The sequence below is a fragment of the Bubalus kerabau genome, chromosome 2 (genome assembly GCF_029407905.1).
Source record: "Bubalus kerabau isolate K-KA32 ecotype Philippines breed swamp buffalo chromosome 2, PCC_UOA_SB_1v2, whole genome shotgun sequence".
Lineage (NCBI taxonomy): Eukaryota > Metazoa > Chordata > Mammalia > Artiodactyla > Bovidae > Bubalus > Bubalus kerabau.
This window is the reverse complement of record NC_073625.1, coordinates 138,601,828-138,617,120: the sequence shown is the minus strand read 5'-3', so window position 1 is coordinate 138,617,120 and position 15,293 is coordinate 138,601,828. Positions and strand designations below refer to the sequence as shown.

The 15,293-nt window shown below is 35.8% G+C and overlaps 1 protein-coding gene and 1 non-coding gene across 2 annotated transcripts in view; one reads left to right on the top strand and one right to left on the bottom strand.

The window, feature by feature from the left end:
- Positions 1–15,293, top strand: part of NAALADL2 (N-acetylated alpha-linked acidic dipeptidase like 2) — a 1,154,148-nt gene that overhangs the window by 204,492 nt on the left and 934,363 nt on the right. The gene's annotated exons all lie outside the window — the stretch shown is intronic.
- On the bottom strand, positions 11,100–11,196 carry LOC129645181 (small nucleolar RNA SNORD125). The gene has a single exon (XR_008711268.1). It is a non-coding gene; the product is annotated as a small nucleolar RNA SNORD125 (small nucleolar RNA).

Below are 15,293 nucleotides of genomic sequence, written 5' to 3'. Positions count from 1 at the left end.
AAATGAGAAATTATCTCATGACAGCATCCTGAGAAGATAGGGAGAAGGGAGGGAAACAATCTTTGTAGCACCTCCTCTGATGCCTCCTATGTTTTCATGTTTTCAGAGAATAACACGGTGTTTGACCAGGACTTAGATGACCTAGGTGATTAAGCCTTGTCCATGTGGCCTATGTAGAGATATGCAAGGTAACCAGGGATCCATGGCCAAGTGATTCCCCTATAATTGGGCCCAGGTGAATCCCACTGTTCCCCTACCCCAAGACTGTGTTTTATGTGTACCTGAACCTGAAATTTCCTATCCAATTGGCTTAACGCCTGCTTCTGCATCTAGTTGGAGCCCCTTCTTAGGCAAAGGGGCAGCAAAATGGACTATATGAATCCTAGTCTAAGGAGTGACCAAGCAGGGGTGTTGGGATAGGTCTGCAAAGAGCTCAGTTAAGCAGGCAAAGGTATCTGCATGTTTGCAGGACTCTGTGGGCTGGATAGTTACTGAATTAGATTGTAGGGAGGAAAGATGCAAGGAATGTAGAGAGGAGGAACACTCAAATGTTTCTTGAATCCCCTCCTAACCCTGACTCACTACTTAACTGAAAATATAGATTCTCATTATTTATAAGAGAGAGCTCTCAGATGAGGAGAAAGTAGGCAAGAAGTTTTAGTTGTCATTCACAGTCCAAAATCTTGGACTAAGATTCTTGTTAGAGCAAAAATAAATATTATATCATGTTTATTTATCAATAAATATAACATTTTAAATATCATAAAACATATAAACATCAATAAATAGTATAACATCTTTATTTAAAATCATGAAGTAGAATACTTATTTTTATCAGATTAGTGGGAAGGATACTACTAAAATCTGTATATTTATATTCTTGGAAATGTACAAAACAAAACTTTAAAGAATGAAAAAGAATGAAAGAATGAAGGAAATAACATTGTTTTTGAAAGAAAAAAGAATGAAAAAAATAACATTATTTACATGGAATTGTTTTAATAATCAGTTCTATATTAAGTCAAATAAAATAATGCTAAGTCATTTGACTGAACTTTTAGATGAGACTCATCTAAGTAAGGCTTAAGTTTATTGTCTGAACCACATTATAATGAGCAACATACCACTCACCTGTCACAGCTGTAGTCGTTTTTCACAACTTCAGGTTTAGACATTTGATGAATCTAAATTTCCTATTTTCCTTCCATAAACATATCACCAAACTACTTTCAGACTAGCTATCCAGTTGCCCTTGTTGTGAATTCAACATAGGAATATCTGCCACCAAATGCTTCTTTATTTCTGTAACTTGATGAACTTTAACTCAGCCCTTGTTTTTTTTTTTTTTTGAACAAGTGTTTTATTTTTTATTTATTTATTTATTTTTTTACTTTACAATATTGTATTGGTTTTGCTATACATCAACATGAATCCGCCATGGGTGTACACATGTTCCCAATCCTGAACCCCCCTCCCACCTCCCTCCCCATCCCGTCCCTCTGGGTTATCCCAGTGCACCAGCCCCAAGCTTCCTGTATCCTGCATAGAACCAGGACTAGTGATTTGTTTCTTATATTATATTATACATGTTTCAATGCCATTCTTCCAAATCATCCCCACCCCACCCCCCCACAGACATCTGTGTCTCTTTTGCTGTCTCGCATACAGGGTCATCATTACCCATCTTTCTAAATTCCATATATATATGTTAGTATACTGTATTGGTGTTTTTCTTTCTGGTTACTTCACTCTGTATAATAGGCTCCCGTTTCATCCACCTCATTAGAACTGATTCAAATGAATTCTTTTTAATGGCTGAGTAATATTCCATTGTGTATATGTACCATGGCTTTCTTATCCATTCATCTGCTGATGGACATCTAGGTTGCTTCCATGTCCTGGCTATTATAAACAGTGCTGCGATGAACATTGGGGTACACGTGTCTCTTTCAATTCTGGTTTCCTCAGTGTGTATGCCCAGCAGTGGGATTGTTGGGTCCTATGACAGTTCTATTTCCAGTTTTTTAAGGAATCTCCACACTGTTCTCCATAGTGGCTGTACTAGTTCACATTCCCACCAAAAGTGTAAGAGGGTTGCCCTTTCTCCACACCCTCTCCAGCATTTATTGTTTGTAGATTTTTGGATAGCAGCCATTCTGACTGGCGTGAAATGGTACCTCATAGTGGTTTTGATTTGTATTTCTCTGATAATGAGTGATGTTGAGCATCTTTTCATGTGTTTGTTAGCTATCTGTATGTCTTCTTTGGAGAAATGTCTGTTTAGTCTTTGGCCCATTTTTTGATTGGGTCATTTATTTTTCTGGAATTGAGTTGCAGGAGCTACTTGTGTATTTTTGAGATTAATTATTTGTCAGTTGCTTGGTTTGCTATTATTTTCTCTCATTCTGAAGGCTGTCTTTTCACCTTGCTTATAGTTTCCTTGTTGTGCAAAAGCTTTTAATTAGGCCCCAATTGTTTATTTTTGATTTTATTTCCATTACTCTGGGAGGTGGGTCAAGGAGGATCGTGCTGTGGTTTATGTCAGAGAGTGTTTTGCCTATGTTTTCCTCTAGGAGTTTTTATAGTTTCTGGTCTTATGTTTAGATTTTTAATCCATTTTGAGTTTATTTTTGTGTATGGTGTTAGAAAGTGTTCTAGTTTCATTGCATTTAATTTTAAATGTATATTTTTCATGTAAATGTTTTTCATAGTTGAATGTCATGAATCACAAAAAAAGATCACATGCTATCCTCCTTTGTATTCTTTATGCTGGAGTATTTTGACCATTTACCACTATTTTTCTAGTTTTAAATTTGCTGGAGAGGTAAGCAGAAGAAAATAGTTCATGATGATTTAACAATAGGAAGTTCTATTTGCAGAATGTTTACTGAGTACCAAGAGTTGAATACAGAGCAGGAAAGATATATTCCATTTTCCCATGCCACTTTAACTTACATAGACCTGGCTTTGAGAGATGTGTGTGTGTGTGTACATACACACCCGCTCACACATCCATGTTTTTTGTTCTTGCATTCGTTCATGCATTTTTATTTCTTTAGTTTTCTGGTTTAATAAATTTATGCAAATATATACCAACACTCTGTACTAAGAGTAGACTTCATACTTTTACCTTACAAAGCTACATAGATCTTACACCTGTAAAAGGATGCACACGTGTACATGATCATACTCCACACTTCTATACACATCCACTCACCCAGCCAGTGTCCCCCTACCTATTTAACATTTGTTTTTGGATGTTTGAAAGACTCCCAAATCCATGTATCTGAGCCTGAATTTATAATCATTTCTTTCCAAACTGCCCCTCTCCCACTGCACCATTTTTTAATAAACTGGACCCATTGTCCATGCAAATACCCAGACCTCAGAAACCCACTAACTATGGGAATAAACTAGTCTGTAACTTTTATAAGAACAAGGACAGGTTTTTTGTGTTTTTTTTTTTTTTCATTATATGTACAGCATTTAGCAGGGTGCTCAGTATAAAATTGACAATCAATATTTGTGGAATCAAGAAATGGACATGTAATTAAATCTCCTAGCCAAATGGCAGTATACTTAGAGGTAATCTTTCCTCAGTGTCAATGTGATGAAGACATAAATACTCCAGAGTAGAAGTCAGAAGACCTTCTTTGCTCTTCTCTGCCCCATCTCAACCCCCACTTCTTAACTTGGTGGCATTTTCTGTCACCTTATACCCCAGTAACAATGGTAACTATGGTAAGTATGTTATTTCAAGGATCAATTGAGATAATAAATTTGAAATGGTTTTGTAAACTGTGACGTTATATATAAAAATAAAGCCACTTATTTATACAATTCTCAATCATACTTTTGTAGGCAAGTGCACAACATAATATTCAGTCTCCGTGAAGGGTGTTCATCCTTCTGTTTTTCTCAGGATACATAGTATTAATCCTGCACTAAAATATGCAGAACTCCATATTAAAAAACATGCATCAGCTCAGAGGCCAGGAAATATTCATGCCTGGGCACACACCAAGTAGATACTGTGTCTGCATGCCACTGCATATTTACAATACATTTTTTATTCATTCTTTCTTTAGTGCCTTAATTTTTCTGTCAGCCTGAAAAGTTGCTTTTCATTCATGCCATGGCCTTATTTTCTGCAACTGCCTCTTGGAATATATTATTATCTATATTTTGCATATTGTGGATATAGCACTTTTCAGTCTTAAAATTCACTTTTCATGCTGATGCTATGTTTTCTAGGTCTAGTTTCTAGAATACATTATTATTAACAACATCTTGGAGTCTACTGTTTTTCACTTGGCAAATTTTATCTTCAAGATTGCTTGAAATATATCTAGAATAATTAATGCTTTCAGAACCTCTTACGATGTTGGTGTATAAGGAATCTACATTTGATATCTGGAGGTACAGCAAATTGTGTTCAGTGTTTGCTGAACACATATGTTTTCAGAATGATTTGAAGTTTTCTTCAGAGAACCTTTTCTCTTTCTCTAAACACTTATATAGTTATCAACTACACAAAGCTTTGGGGATTTTTGAAATTTTGTTCAGATTATTGGAAGCCAGGATTGGGGCTAAAATTGGTAACTCATTTATTTAATGAGTCTTAATAATCCTTTGCTCATGGATGACAGACAAGAATCTAAGACACCAAGAAATGAGCATTCTAATAAGTGTGGTTTCCATCCATTTCCTCAATACATTTCCCCATATTGGTATGACATTTTGTTAGATTCTCACTCCATTTCTTCTGAGCATTACATACTCATGTAGGCTTTAAAGGTACTTGCTAATTGCCAGTAAAAAATGACATATATAGTTGATTCAAAAGGGATTTTTTCTATTCTGTTTTAGGCTCAATATCATATCTAAAACAGGAATCAAATATATCAGAGGTGCAAAGAATGAGTAGAATGCAGTCTTTTCCCTCCTCTCCAATCTGAGGCTATTCTGCTCTTAGGGTGTTGCTGTTGCCTTCTGTTACCTCATTTGTTCAGATATTCATACCATAAACACATTTCTGATCTGTTTTGCGATCTATTGTTTCTCAAGGAAGCAGTGCAACGGTTATCTTTTTGGTAATTGATCATGAGAGTTTTGAGCTGCCACAAGAAATTCAGGTAAAACCTTCATGGGTATATATTCATATAATCTTAAATCTGGAAAACCAGTTGCATGTTTGTCACTGGTAACTTTTAGAACATAAAATCTGACATATTTGTGCATCTATGAAGGGATAAAATTCTAGTTTCAGTTGCTGATGGTATTCCAAGTGACAAGTAGGTTGTTGACAGTTGTAAAGTGACTTACTCATTTTATGATCGCTTTAGGCATTTTGGTCTCTAAGAATTCCCTAGTGTAAAATTAGATGGCCATGCTTCTAACATTTAATATTTTTTAAGTGCAATTGGTAGACTGTATGTTCAACTGTTGAAAACTAATAAACTTTACATTTCTATGTTTATATAATTCCTATTTTCTGTTGTACCATGTAGGTTTATTAGATCCTTTAAAAAAAAAAAAGAAGAAAATGTTGGTAGAGAATCTTATACATATCAAAGTCTCACATGTTTTGAACATTTTTTTTCTCTTTTTTCCCCTTAGCATTTTTCACTCCTGAATCTTACTCATTTGTTCTTGCTTCTTATAGCCAAGATTGTTCTTTTTTCTTACAGTTCATTTTTATTTTGGTGGAATTTCTCCTTGAATGATTCTAGGCACAAAATCACAGGGTCAGCTTTCTAATTTTTTTTAAAAATATTTGAAGATGATTTTATATTGCCTTCATAATAGGCTGATGATTTAGATATTTATAGGTTGCTCTTTGTATTTTATCGCTCCAGTCCAGTTCCAGCTCTGAAGACTTTGTCCTCTAACATAAAACGTGGCTGATAAGACCTCTAATAGTTGTTTGGATCTTGTTCCTTTGTAGAAAATCTGTTTTTCTATAAAAATCTTTAAAATTTTTTCTCTGAACTTATAAAATTTTGCATTATAACTAAGTTGGACTCTTAACTTTCATACTGATAGCACTCTCCATGTATACTGTCTCATGCTATAAATGCCTTTTTAAAGAAAATTTCTATTCATTTTTTTTTCTGTTCTTCTTCATTATCTTTGTTATCTCCTAGTATTCTTATCATGTCTTTGGGACCCCCAAGTTTTTAAACTTATATATATATATATATATATACACACATATATATATATATTTTTTCTTCTCTCTTTTTTCCTAACATATGAAGAGATCTCCTTGCTTGTTTCTCTTGATTGGTTTTCACCAGTGTCCATTTTATTTTTGTCAAATACTGTGAATGGCCTGGGATTTTTACCTTCTTGTGGCTCATAAGTTAGCCTCTCAGAGTTTCACAGATACAGAAAACTGAGTTAGAGACTGAGAAATGTATTACCCATGGCATCATAGGTGGAAGGAGCAGCAATCTATTTGTGTCAGTTCCCTTGCCCCTAAGTCCCATGAGGTGACTGCTCAAACATGAGAGAAATCCTGAGCTTAACACATGTATACCTGTGGCGGATTCATTTTGATATTTGGCAAATCTAATACAGTTATGTAAAGTTTAAAAATAAAATAAAATTAAAAAAAAAAAAAAAAAAAACAAAAAAAAAACAAAAAACTGAGTTTTTAAAGAAAGCATGAAGCATGCCTGCCCTTTGCTCCAGTGGTAAATGCCATCTCTATCATCCAAGGCTATAAGCAAACTGACCCTGATTAGCAAACTGATCCTCTAAAGAGAAACACCTCCACTACTTTCCAAGGCTTCATCCTATTCAAATATCCTTGAAAAAAACAATCCCAAACAAAAGGCAATTAATGGTTTGTTTCACAAGATGTACTGAAATAAGAGAAACTCAAGTGTTGCCCATTCATTGTTTTATCTATCCTTTAAATTTTTTCAACTTTGGAAACCTTTTAGTTTTCTGAATCTAATGTTTGTTCTCTGCCTGATTTATTTTTACAATCCTGTTCTTTGAAGAGATGGGGAAGCATAACAGTATTTCAGAACACTTTACAGGGATTTTTAAGAATTATCTTCTGTTCTCGAGGTCAGTGCTTCTTGAACTTCAGTGTGCATATGTCACCTAGAGAATACATTTAACTGCAGATTTAGTAAGCTTGAGGTAGGAACTTGAGATTCTAAACTGATAATAAAATGCTAGTGATGACATGTTATTTATCCTTGGGCAGCAAATTGATTAGCAGTGTCTATTATATTTGTTTCTTCAGGGGCCAGTTCTGTTTATCTTAGATTAGTTTTTCATACTTCTAATTTTCTTCATAAATATGATGTTGCCCATATTTATGGACAGAGGTCTCAGATGGATTGTGATTGAACCAAATGGTGAAGGTGCTTTCCCCAAAGCCCTGGCAATGAGTGAACCAAATATGGATTTCTTCTCCAAAAAAAAGAAACGTTAGTATAGGGTAATAGTGGAGTCAGCACCTCCAAAATATTAATTCTCATTAATAACAATAAGAACAGTGCCAAAAAGTATCAACTTTTTCAGAGCTCTGAAAATATCTAAAAGTTTGCAATAATTCAAGGGATATTTATTCTAGGAAAACTGACTTTTAATAACAGGGAGTCTGTGGCATTTTGACTTGGCCAATTTATACCCCCACCTGCTCTTCCCAGCATGTTAGTAGCCTTGAAAGCCACCAGTCCTGCAAGCATAGTGAAAACCAGTAGCCTAGCAGTCACTGGAAGGGAAAAAAAATATATTTTGAAGCTCCCCAAAGCTCCCATTTCAAGATGGTCATTATTTGACTTTTCTGGGCATCCTTGGAAACTTAAATGACCAAGATAAGCCATCATTTAACTGCATTTAGGGAGAAGGCAATGGCAACCCACTCCAGTACTCTTGCCTGGAAAATCCCATGGGTGGAGGAGCCTGGTAGCCTGCAGTCCATGGGGTCGCTAAGAGTTGGACACGACTGAGCGACTTCACTTTCACTTTTCACTTTCATGCATTGGAGAAGGAAATGGCAATCCACTCCAGTGTTCTTGGCTGAAGAATCCCAGGGACGGGGGAGCCTGGTAGGCCGCCGTCTGTGGGGTCGCACAGAGTCGGACACGACTGAAGCGACTTAGCAGCAGCAGCAGTGGCAACTGCATTCAGAGCCTGCTCAGTTCAAACAGCCCTTTCCCTGGGAATGTTAACTATTGAGAAACCCTCAGTAGCAACTGTTTAATGCCAAAGCTGCCTAAGAAGACCGTAAGGGTTGGGGAAACAAGAAGCTGACCAAAGAATTAAAAAATAAATCTGGGGAATGAGATGTCTATTGACTGGGGGCTTTGAGAAGCTCTGACATACTTCTGAGAATATAGAAGTCCATTCACATATAAAGAACTGTGTCAAGGAAAGACTTGAGAAGAGTCAGATCTCACCTCTGGCTGATTTTGAATTTCTGGACAAACAGGAAGTGAAAATTAAGGCAGTGTTGTAAACTGCCTGCCTGAGTGGTACAGGCATGACCCATTATGTACACAAGGCCTTTTGGCTTAGTCTGGAGATCTTGGGTCTAAGAATTTGAGGAAATCTCTTTATATTTTATTAGATAACCACAAGCCAAATGAGAAGAAACGTCTGTGGATACACATGATGAAGATCACAGACTTTATAAATTCAGGAAAGTCACTAAGCAGCATCAACAACAAACCCAGCTTTCCAAAGTTGCCATTATCATACGATTTAAAATAACCTTTTGTCAACAAAAGATAAAAGACATAAAAGGAAAAGAAAAAAGGTTTGGATCATTCTGAAATCAGGAAATCAGGAATGAAAGAGGGGCTATTACTACAGCATTACAAAAATGAAAATAATTATTTGGTAATTCTATGATAACTATATCTAAAAATAAATTCTTAGCCATGAGCTACTAAGTCTGACTGAAGAAGAAACTGAAAACTGGAACAGATGTTTAAGAAAAGATTGAGTTAGTAATAAAAAAACTTCCCACAAAAAAAAAAAAAAAAAAGACCGAGCCCATATGGCTTCACTGGAGAATTCTAGCAGTCCTTTTGAGAAAAATTACCACCAGTCCTTCATAGTCTTTCAAAAGTTACAAAGTAGAGAAATAATTCCAAACTCATTTTATGAGCCATTATCACCTGATTCTAAAGCCAGTACAAGCCATCAAAAGAGAAGAAAATCAATATTCTTTATCAATACAAGTGTAAAAATCCTCAATGAAATGCTAACCAAATTCAGTGACATAAAGAAGTATTATACACCATGACCAACTGGGTTTTATCTAAGAAATATAAGGTTTGACATTTGAAAATAATGTAATAAATGCATAAATATAATATACCACATTAATAGAATAAAAGACAGAAACCACATGATTTTCTCAATAGAAGTCATCTCAAAAAAGCATTTGATAAAATCCAACACCCTTCATGATAACTACATTTGAAAAACTAGAAATGAAACGGAATTTCCTCTCCTTGGTAAAGACCATCTATTAAAAACTCATAGCTAACATCATACTTAATGATGACATACTAAAATGCTATTCCCCCGAGATCCAGATAGAGACCAGAATGTCTACTGTCATAAATTCTGTGTGGTATTGTACTGGAGGATCTACCCAGAATAATTAGGCAAGAAAAAGAAATAAAATCCCAACTGATAAGAAAACAGTAAAAAATACCTCTAGTCCTGGATGACATATTTTTTATAAGACAGAGTGAAAAAATGGATGGGCAGTAACTTCTAATGGGTGAGGGGTGGTCTTTTGGGAGTGATTAAAAATGCTCTGTGAAGATTGCTCAACTTTGATTATGGTAGAAAAGAAAAGAAAAAAAACTCTAAATTGTTCACTTAGGTGAATTTTATGGTGTATGAATTATAGCTCAAAAAATTTCTATGGGAGAAGTATAATGGAAAGATTAATGTTTTTAATGAAAAAAATAGCTTCTGACTGTTAAACAGAATTCTTTCATTTTTAAATGGATGATCATGACTATCAAATCTCTGTGGTATTTAGATTCTGTGTTATTTAAAGTAGAAATGGAAAAAAAAAAAAAGAACAGGATGTGAGATTTATGCCAATATATACAATAGATTAGGTCTTCCTTGGTGGCTCAGTCAGTAGAGAGTCTGCTTGCAATGCAGGAGACCTGGGCTCAATCCCTGGGTTGGGAAGATCCCCCAGAAAAGGAAATGGCAACCCATTCCAATATTCTTGCCTGGAGAATTCCATGAACAGAGGAGCCTAATGGGCTACAGTCCATGGGGTTGTAAAAGAGTTGGGCATGACTGAGTGACTAACACTTTCACTTTCATGCAATAGATTAAAAATAATCTCATTAAATGACATCAAATTAAAAATGTGCTAAAGGGAAAAAAAGTTTCCCAAGTTTCTCAGGGATGGGGAATTGAAATGAATCTCTGTAATTTCTAGGATATGGAAAGTTTTATGCTGGGAATGAAAACCTTTTGTCATACTACTTGAAGGAGATATTAAGATCAGCACTGTGGGGATCCCCTGAGAGATCACTGGAAATGCAGAATCTCTGACCCTAGCCTGGACCTATGGAATCAGACTCTGTATTTTATAAAACTGCCCAGATTCAATTCATAAGTACATTGAAGTTTGAGAAGCAAGACATTCCTTTGACTCCTTAGTGGCTGAGCCACCCAACCTTTGTTCTCTTTTCCTCTGTGTCTCCTCTGGGAATGTGCAGGTGGTGGTGGTGGTGGTTTAGTCACGAAGTCATGTCTGACTCTTGCAATCCCATGGACTGTAGCCTGCCAGTCTCCTCTGTCCATGGGATTCTCCAGGCAAGAATACTGGAGTGGGTTTCCTTCTCTACTAAATGGGGCTTAATGGCATCCACCTCACTGGCCCGTGAAGGGGCTCAATAGAGACAAAGACTCTTAAAGTTCTCGACACAAGGCTTGGTACCCAGGAAGGTTTCAACACACAGTAAATTTACTGTGAGCAATGATCAGGAACACTCCTGGGGGCCTGCAGGGTTACCTGAGGGAAAGGAGCAGAGTGCCCACCTCCCCAGTCTGACAGAGGGCTGGAAAATACTGGTGCACAGGCTCTCCTTGAGGAAGCAGCCCCTTCAGTCAACTTCTTACAGGCTCAGTTTGCTCATCACCAGAGCCACTCAGGAAGAAGGATCATCAGGAGAGAATGTGGAGTTACCTTCTGTATATTCAGTTTTGCCTCTCAGGCTCCAATCATCCCCAGTAGAAACCTACAGAGATAGAAACTAGACTTGTTTTGACAGTGCATTCCTGACTTGAGCCTAAAGCCAGATTACCAGTTGCTCTGTTTCCTCCTTTGGGGAAAGGAGAGCCCCCAGCTGCCTCAGCTGTTTCAAGGGGAATTTTAACTAGGGTAAGGCTATGTTCATACTGACTCTTGGTTTTCCTTGACTCTAAGCTTGGAGATGCTTTTCTCACCCCTCTTAGTCAGGCCCCATGTTTGCATACCGCCTGGATTTGGCAACCTAATTTTCTAAATATTCTTCCTCTGTCAATCCAATTGTATCTCAGCACCTGCAGGATTTCAGATCCATAGGTGCTTTTATTTCTTACTCATCATTGCTATCCCAGTTCCTCTCTCTTATTGTTATCGTTATTTTATTTATTGTGGAAATTCACTGGGTTTTTAAGAAACAAGGGATTATAGAAGCATATGTTTGTTATTCCATCTTTACCCAAAAATCATCAATCATCTTAAAAATTCTATTGTGTTTGATAAAGCAAAGAAGCATTGGAAACGTTGTGTTTCTTTTTCATGTATTACTAGTGAAATTGAAATATTTTCCATATGTAGATTTTCTAATTGTGTTTTGTGAATTGTCTGTTATTTTAGTTTTTTTTTCTATTTTATAGACATTCTTTTTTTTTAATTTAATTTTATTTTTTAACTTTACAATATTGTATTGGTTTTGCCTATTATCAACATGAATCCGCCACAGGTATACACATGTTCCCCATCCTGAACCCTCCTCCCTCCCTGTACCATCCATAATCTTAATCTTTTGTTCATTGAGTGTACTATAAATATTTATTCTTTTTGACTTTTGTTACTTTTTATGCATGTAGAAAATTTAAATTTTGATTTGCCAGATCTATCCATTTTTAATATGCATTTTTGTCTTCTGTGTGTGTGTGTGTGTATATATATATATGTGTGTTTGTGTATGTGCGTGTGTGTATGTATATACATATATACATACACACTCCTTATTTTTCTTCTGGGTAATTTCAAAATTTTTTCTGTAATATGTGCAAAATGTTTAAAATCCAGCTGAGGTTTATTTTTATTATTTTATAGTAAATGTTTAAGATGATGGCTTTGTTTCTGATGTTATTAACCAGTTTTCCAGCTTTTACTTAATAAATGTCTTATCTTTCTAGTTTTAAAATACTACCTTTTTCATATTATCACAAATTTATTTGACCATGGTATTTCTATAATTCTACAAAAATTAAAAAAAATAACATAACTGTTTTAACCTCCATATCCACTCATGCTGAGTAAATTTTATGAAAATGAAATAGAATAGGTATTTCTTTTAGCAGTGTGATAATGATTGTTGTTCACTCAGGGATTTTGATAAATAAAGTTGCTAGGTTTTTCTTCTTGAGTTGACAAGTATATAATAATTTCATTTTTTAAATATTTATTGAGAATATACTTAAAGTTGTGGCATATATATAAATATGCAACTTCTTCCCTGAAAAATCTAAAATAAAACAAATGCGACCTTTTCTGGGCTCCAAAATTACTGCAGATGGTGATTGCAGCAATGAAATTAAAACATGCTTACTCCTTGGAAGGAAAGTTATGACCAACCTGGACAGCATTTTAAAAAGCAGAGACATCACTTTGCCAACAAAGGTCTGTCTAGTCAAGGCTATGGTATTTACAGTGGTCATGTATGGATGTGAGAGTTGGACTATAAAGAAAGCTGAGTGCAGAATTGATGCTTTTGAACTGTGGTGTTGGAGAAGATTATTGAGAGTCCCTTGGACTGCAAGGAAATCCAACCAGTCCATCCTAAAGGAGACCAGTCCTGGGTGTTCATTGGAAGGACTGATGCTGAAGCTGAAACTCCAATACTTTGGCCACCTCATGCGAAGAGCTAATTCATTTGAAAAGACCCTGATGCTGGGAAAGATTGAGGGCAAGAGGAGAAGGGGATGACAGAGGATGAGATGGTTGGATAGCATCAGTGACTCAATGGACATGGGTTTGGGTGGACTCCAGGAGTTGGTGATGGACAGGGAGGCCTGGAGTGCTGCAGTTCATGGGGTCGCAAAGAGTTGGACACAACTGAGCGACTGAATTGAATTGAAATAAACTTTGTCAGTTTACTCAAACTCACTTTCAACTTTGAGTAAGTCAGAGGCTTCCCTGGTTCTTCAGACGGTAAAGAATCTGAGCAGGAGACACAAGTTCAATCCCTGGGTAGGAAAGTACCCTGGAGAAGGAAAGGGCAGCCTATTCCAGTATTCTTGCCTGGGAAATTCCATGGACGGAGGAGCATGGCAGGCTCATGGGGTCGCAAAGAGTCAGACATGACTGAGTGACTAACAGTTTCAGTTTCAGATGTTTTAGATGTAATTTTATTAAAATTTTCAATATAATTTTCCCTTTAATATTTCAATAAAATTATATCAAAGAATTAAATTATCTGACAAAATTTTATATATTTAAAGCATATGTGAAAAGCCCTGGCATTTTACAGTTTATCCCAGTTCCTATATCTGATATTCACTTTTCATATATTCACAACTGGCAAATGCCTAGTTTTAAATAACACTTTTGTGTGTGACCTTTTAAGAAAATTACCGATGTCTTTGTTTAGAGTACAGAGGGCATGGATTTCACAGAGCATTTCCCACTAAATGGAGTATATTACTCCAATATCATGGCCATGTTGTCAGGAAGTGGCACTTCATTAAGATAATGTGACCTTTAGAATATTCTTCCAACCTTTTACTATGTCTTTGGTGGTGGGATTTGTACTTTAATTCATGTGGTTTTTGATAAGTTGGAAATAAGAGTAGAGCCTTCTATTACATTTTATTTGACTTCAAGTATACATTGTATGTGATGTTTGTTTTTTCCCTTCTTCTAAAATGGCAAAAAATGTCAGGTGAAGGATTTTTGTTCAAACTAGGGATTATCTGCCAGGAAAGTGTCTTTTAAAGTTAAATTGGTAAGTATATGCCTATTGTAGAGAGAGAGAAAATGGCTATGTAGAACAAAGCAAAAATTGTTCTTCACTGCATTTTCAAAAGAAAAAAAAATAGTTGAGAAGGGCCCCCAAAGATTTTTTTTTCATGGTCATGAGATAATATATTTTCAGTGTGCTTTCTGTGGTAAACTTAAAATTGTTCATTCAGGATTATCATTGAAATAGATACTTAACTTATAAGTCCACTTTTATGTAAGAGCCAAAGTATGCAATTTAATGAAAAGAGGAAAAGATGATGGTTCTGATTAGACCGGAGTGGCAGTTCTCAAGAATCATTTCTGGGTCACTTTGGTTTTTATTTATTGGATTGAATTTTATGATCATAATTGAATCTTTCACTTGAGTGTCTTGAAATATATTTGTGACCAAGAATTGTTTCTATATTAATTTGTAGACCGTCTTATGTGCCAGAGTGTGTATTTCTTAGTCACATCCTAGTTTTAACATTGAGATTGTATTTGTGATATATGTAAAATAGAGCATTCATATTACACCTTTAGAGTGGCAACATTATGTAAAATGGCAGAACCATATGGTGGCAAGAAAGCTGAGCTAGGGAGTTTACGGTTCTTCTACTAGATATGTGGCCTTTGGCAAACTCTTTAGCTTCCCAAGCTTTAGTTTCTGTTTAAAAAAACAAACAAGTAACAACAACAAAAACAGTGGCAGTTTAGAATGCATTCAGCTACAAGTAACATAAAACCCAGTTATAGTGGTTTTAAACATAAAAGTTGATTTTTCTCATACAACCAGAAGATAGAAACTGTGTAGTCCAGAGTTGATGGAACTGCTTATGCTCTCATCAGAGACTTCATTATTTTTCTTTCCTCTCTGTTTGTGTTTGTGGTCCTGTAGTCACAAGATAACTGCTAAACTTCCATGTATCATGATTGCCTTACAGGCAGGAAGAAAGGAAAGGCAGTATTTTTTTCTTGATGAAGTTTAACCATTTTATTGAGTAGACATCTCTTTATATACTTCATTAGCTAGCATGGTATTACTTAATGTCTCCTAGCTGCAAGGGAG